At 46.2% G+C, this 5,989-nt stretch overlaps 1 pseudogene; it reads left to right on the top strand.

Annotated features, from left to right (window-relative positions):
* The first annotated feature begins 3,746 nt into the window (after nucleotides 1-3,746).
* Nucleotides 3,747-3,865, top strand: LOC134946362 (5S ribosomal RNA; annotated as a pseudogene).
* The last annotated feature ends 2,124 nt before the right edge of the window (nucleotides 3,866-5,989 follow it).

The raw sequence follows: 5,989 nt of genomic DNA, 5'->3' as shown, positions 1-5,989 counted from the left end.
GCATATGTGTGTGACTGAGTCTCTGAATCAGGATAGGAAGTGCTACAATACAATAAACGTTCTGTTTTGCTCCGTATACACATATATCATACATGTGTCATATATCAAATTAATCAACACAGTCTCCTCGTCCATCCTAGTCACAGTGCATTGCGACTAGGATGCAGTTTTGTAAAATAAAGATGCCCAACATTAGCAGAATTGCACGGAACCTGACAACCCACTCACGCCAGGCATCTTGTGCTGCATGGTATATTGAGGACACATCTGTATAGAAAGAATTGAGTTATCATCCAAAGTCAGATAGTTCCAAGGCCATAAATGTGAATTGCACTGCGGTAGATTCAAAAAAATTCTAAACTTTTTGGGTCTAACAAGTGCCTCGTGTGCAGAAGCGGATTTACCGCTAGGCAACACAGGCAGGCGCTTAGGGCCCGGCAGGTCTCAGGGGGCCCACAGAAAGCAGAGGCCTGGCCCGGGTCAGCTGCTGCTGAGAGGGAACAGTGTTCCCCTCTGCAGCGAAGCTGAGGCTGCAGCTCACGGCATATCACGTCATAGCACGCACTTCCTGAGTTCCGTCTGCTGTGTGACTACAGGTGGGCACACACTGATAGATATATCTGCAGATCAATTGATCTGCAGATATATCTATGGAAGGATCGGGGCAGTGTGCTGTGCATACACACTGCCCGATCCCTCGGGGAGTGACGTCATGAACTGGGCGGGCGTCTACACATGCCCTCCCAGTTCAGCTGTCAATCACCGCCGGCCGCTGCAGCATGTGTACTGGTCGCCCGTACACACACAGCGATGCACCAATATATCGGTACATATATTGGCTGTTGGCTGTGCTGCGGGGCCGGCGCGATACGTCTGTGAACGATGGAGTTCACAGACATAGGGCTAGATGCATCAGTGATAAAATGGAGAAAGAAAAAGAGCCAGCCAATCAGGTCCTAACTGCCATGTCACAGACTGTGTTTAAAAAATGGCAGTTAGAAGCTGATTGGCTGGCACTTTTTCACTCTCCATTTTATCACTTTCCAAGTGATGATGCATCTGGCCCATATCGCCCGTACACACTGGCCGACGGACCCGCGATATCGGCCAGTGTGTACCCACCTTTTGAAGCTGGCCATAATGCTCCCGGGACTGAGGAGAAGCAGCACTAAGGGCGGCAGTGGACTGATCTGTACAACGTTCCACATCTTGCCGGGGGAGCCGGTCATTTTTCACCTAGCGCACTTTCTCCGTCTTTCCCTCAGCCAAACCCGCCGATGAGGTGGAGGAACGGAGGAGTTACTCCCCAGTGTGCCGGCCAGTCGCACTGTACTCCATCTCTGTGGGTAAGTGTAGCCTGACTGTGGGTAAGTACATCCTTCTAGTCCTTGTGACGGTCACATCATCGTGCCCATGAGGAGGGACCTCGATATATATATATATTCATAGATTGTCATCAGGATACCATACCTGATGACAATCTTTACCAGATTGAAATATTGATTATATGATGGTGCTGCTGTGTGTGTCATTATTGAAGAGATTCTAAGCACCGCACCTTCCAGCAATGTATTAGAACTTCTTGTGGGGGCAGGGTCGGACTGGCCCACAGAGGAACACGGGAAACCACCGGTGGGCCCCACTGCCTGTGGGCCCTCCTTCTCTTCTAGGGATCAGGTTCCAGACTCTATCCTAGTGCACTTGAATTATGCATTATACATATGTTACATTATACCTCACAAGAATTTGGTTTATTATATATTTACCAAAGGGAACAGAACATGTACTCTATAATGGTTAGCCAAACTTCTGTGGTGGCTGGCCACACCCCAGTGGAGCCTGGCCACACCCAGAAGCATATGCCCCTACAAGAGCTCCCCCCCGGTGGGCCCGTCATGCCCCAGTCCGACACTGTGTGGGGGCACCGGATTAAGTAAATTCCAGAGATGTAGTGTATATATACAGATATATATATATATATATATATATATATATATATATATATAAGCAATTGATGAACTGGCACTTCACTTAGTACGTGCAACTTGCTTGGTGCCCTCAGTAATAATGGATAATAGGCTGAAAAAAAGTCAATATAAATCACAAGAAAGTGTATTAGATCATACAGCACATCACATAGTCCAACGTTTCAATGCTAGACAAGCATTTTTCTCAAGGTGTGATGTACATGACAAATTATTATTATTTTTTTAATTATTATTATTATTATTATTACCAGTTATTTATATAGCGCACACATATTTCACAGCGCTTTACAGAGAACATTTGGCCATTCACATCAGTCCCTGATCCAGTGGAGCTTACACTCTATATTCCCTACTACATGTACACGCACACACATTCACGCTAGGGTTAATTTTTGTTGGGATCCAATTAACCTATCAGTATATTTTTGGATTGTGGGTGGAAACCAGAGAACCCGGAGGAAACCCACACAAGTACTTCCATATATAATCTCCTACATGTTCTTATATATACTCCTATAATGGTTAGCATTACTGCCTCACAGCACCAAGGTTATGGGTTCTATTACCACCATGGCCCTAAGTGTGTGGAGTTTGTATATTCTCCCCTTGCTGGCTTGGGATTCCAGCAGGTGATCCGGTTTCCTCCGACAGCCCAAAAATATACTGGTAGGTTAATTGGCTCACAACTAAAATTAACCCTCGTGCATGCGTGTACATGGGCAGACTAGATGGGCCAAGTGGTTCTTATCTGCTATCAAATTCTATGTGACAAGTCTCACAATAGTACAGCTGTCTGGTTCTCTCCTCCAGCTGGGGAGAGAGAGTGCAGCCTCAAGTCCCAGCAGCTCCAGCACCTCCCCCTTCTCCAGTGTGACCTGCCGCCTCCACACTTCCCTATGATTTGTCCCTGAACTGTGATGGGGAAATCATTTGTGATGCATCTGCTCAACTTTCTGTGTCCACCGCCCTGCATAACACCCTGCCTGCTGTATGTGAGAGTGTAGAGAACAGTCATCGGACGTTGCGTCCCCTATACTGGCCGGGATGTCAGAGTTATTTCTGCGTCATTCTGCTGTTGTGCCCATCCACACACTTCTAATGCAGGGTCACCCACTGTATAGGCTGTTACACAAATACTGGGGATACTCCCCCTCCACACACACACACACACACACACACACACACACACACACACACACACACACATTACAGACGTGTTAAAATATGAAGGAGAGCTGTTGTGTAGCCTGCCAGTCACTGGCACAGACTTGTGGCTTTATGAGAAACCTGTGTAAGAATACATCTACATTGAATAATGAGCACTTATGTGTGGATTTATATCTAATATCATCCAGTATTATTACTATTATTATTATTATTTTTTGCCTTTATTCTCTGTCTTTTCTCCTTTCTTGGAATCTGTCGGTGGATTTGGCCTTATTGCCTGGAACAATCAAATATACAGGTCTGACAGATTCAGAGATACCAAATTCCTTTTGTCTCACTTTCTTCCCTTTGTGCACTCTCTCATCCACGAATAAAGGATTGTCCTCTGCAATGCGTGTTACAGTAACAGTGGTTTCCTAGTGGACAGCAGAAGTGCAGTACTTACTTCACTTTCCAATCCTGATTCATCAGGTCTAATATTTACCTTACTCTTCAATACTTCATACTTACCTTGAATTTCTAAATAAATCTTCTCAAACACTCACTCATCCAATTGGGTACCCCTGTACGCGAATAGATGTTCCCTTAACCATCTACAGTCCTACCACGCTGGACATGCCCGATCTCATCTGATCTTGTAAGCCAAGCAGCGTTGGGTGTGGTCAGTACCAGAAAGGGAGATCCTCTGGGAATACCGGGTACTGTAGTATAGTATCAAGGGACATTACAACCCATTGATGCACCCAGGAAAGTAGAAGTGTACTATACTTCCTTCATAACCAGAATATATAGGCATTAACACTCTCTCATAGCCCATTCGATGGTCACAGATGGGCAAAAGCAGAAGTGACTGGTTCTGTAACACTTTTTTTTTGCTCCTTTGCAAAACCCTCCCTACAGACTTGTGTATGGCCAGGGCTGTAGGTGTATGTACTACACACCTGCTTTGTGCGCCGTGTGGAAAATACTACTTTGCCTATAAATAATATAAGACTATTTTGGGAAAGGGCAAGTCTGGACCCTCCCTACCTAGCCTCCTGGTTTGTCCTGCTATAGACTGCCCCTCTCTCTATCCATTCTTTGCTTCTTTATCCTCTTTGCCTCTTTCCCCTTTCTCCTCTCTCTCCGTCTCTCCTATTCTCTTAAACATCTACCGCCAGCTACCACCTCGCACCTGTCCACGGTCTCTCAATCCCCTTTGTCGTTGGCCTCCTTTGGCTTCCTTCTCTCTCTGAAACTGCAACACAAACCTCTCACAGCGGGGGATGTCTACTGCCAGGTCCCCTTTAAAGAAATGTATAGATCTGCCCCTGCTGATGCTGCTGTTTGGGGACGACTGCTCATCTCCAGCCTCCACGGTCTGCAGGAGCTCTCCCAGCAACAACTCTGCTACTGGGAGAGCTGCTGGTGGTTGCTGGAGATGAGCCCAATTGGTTAACTCCCTGCCTGAGAGTAGGCTTCGGAATCTGCCCCCCACTGCAGGAGTACAGGTAGGACCTGCGCTGCTGCTGCCGCCTCATGCACATGCGAGGGAAGGAGGCACATAAACAGCATGTACAGCTAGAGGCGATGATGACAGGATATAGTGCTATGGATTGTTAGAGGAAAGGGGCCCCAAATCGGTGTCTTGCCTAGGGCCCCATGAGGTCTAAATCCGCCTCTGCTCATGTGTATTGTTTCTTGAGATATAAACCAGCAATAACACAAACAAACTGAATAAAATGGATTTGGGGGTAGCGGTATCAAATCTTTGTGACAGATAAAGCATCAACCAATCAGCTCCTAAATGTCATCTTACAGGCTGTGTTTGAAAAATGATAGGAGCTAATTGGTTGGTGCTTCATCATTCTCTGAGCTTTGATACATTTACCCCATAGTGAAGAGAAAACATCTAATGTTAATTTTGGGGTATAGCTCTACTAACTTTTACCCCAGCCCTAAAGCGTACCACTCAGGGTTGCCCTAACCTCCCATAGTGTTGTTCTGCATCTGCATCGATGGACATTACAAGTTAGGCTTAAATACTGTGGCACGTAAGTGCAGTTATCAACGTGATTCCTGTGTTATGTGGGTGACAGTGGGGGATAGGTATGAAAAGCGGTACAATATTAAATGATAGTGCTGCCCGAAGCAGCTGACCGGATTCATACCGCAACCACCAAGCAGCCCGAGTGTGTGGCAGGATAAACACATTCACTTTGTCACCGAAAGGAGAAGCTTCTCCTGGCACTTGCACTTGTGGTGAGATTTAATGAATAGAAGAAAGAGGACATTTAATATCTGATTTACATCCACAGATCTTTAACTTGGAGGGGACTTTCTATCACTGGTGAGTTGCCAGAGGATAAAGCCTGGTAACACAGGGCCTCCGCATTAAGGAGATGGCTCACAGTGACATAACTAGACATTTTAGCGCTGTGTGCAAGAAACGGCATTGGCGCCCCCCTTGCGTAAAACAGGGGCAGTGCGCGCCGTAGGCACGGGCAAAATATATAGGGGTGTGGCTTCATGGGGAAGGGGTGTGGCCACAAAATAATACCAATTCATATTACGATGCACAGTAATCTCTATTATTCAAATTACTCCGCACAGTAGCACCACTACACCAGGTAGAGACCCTTTTACACATTACGGCAGACAGCGTCCCCTTTTTACACATTATGGCAGACATAGTCCACCTTTTACACATTACGGCAGCCAGTCTCTCTTTTTACATATTACAGCAGACAGTCCTCCTTTTTACACATTATGGCAGACCGCGTCCCCTTTTTACACATTACTGCAGCCAGTCCCCCTTTTTACACATTACGGCAGACAGAGTCCCCTTTTTACAC

This window comes from Pseudophryne corroboree, chromosome 7, assembly GCF_028390025.1.
Source record: "Pseudophryne corroboree isolate aPseCor3 chromosome 7, aPseCor3.hap2, whole genome shotgun sequence".
Lineage (NCBI taxonomy): Eukaryota > Metazoa > Chordata > Amphibia > Anura > Myobatrachidae > Pseudophryne > Pseudophryne corroboree.
This window is presented reverse-complemented; position numbering and strand designations above follow the sequence as displayed.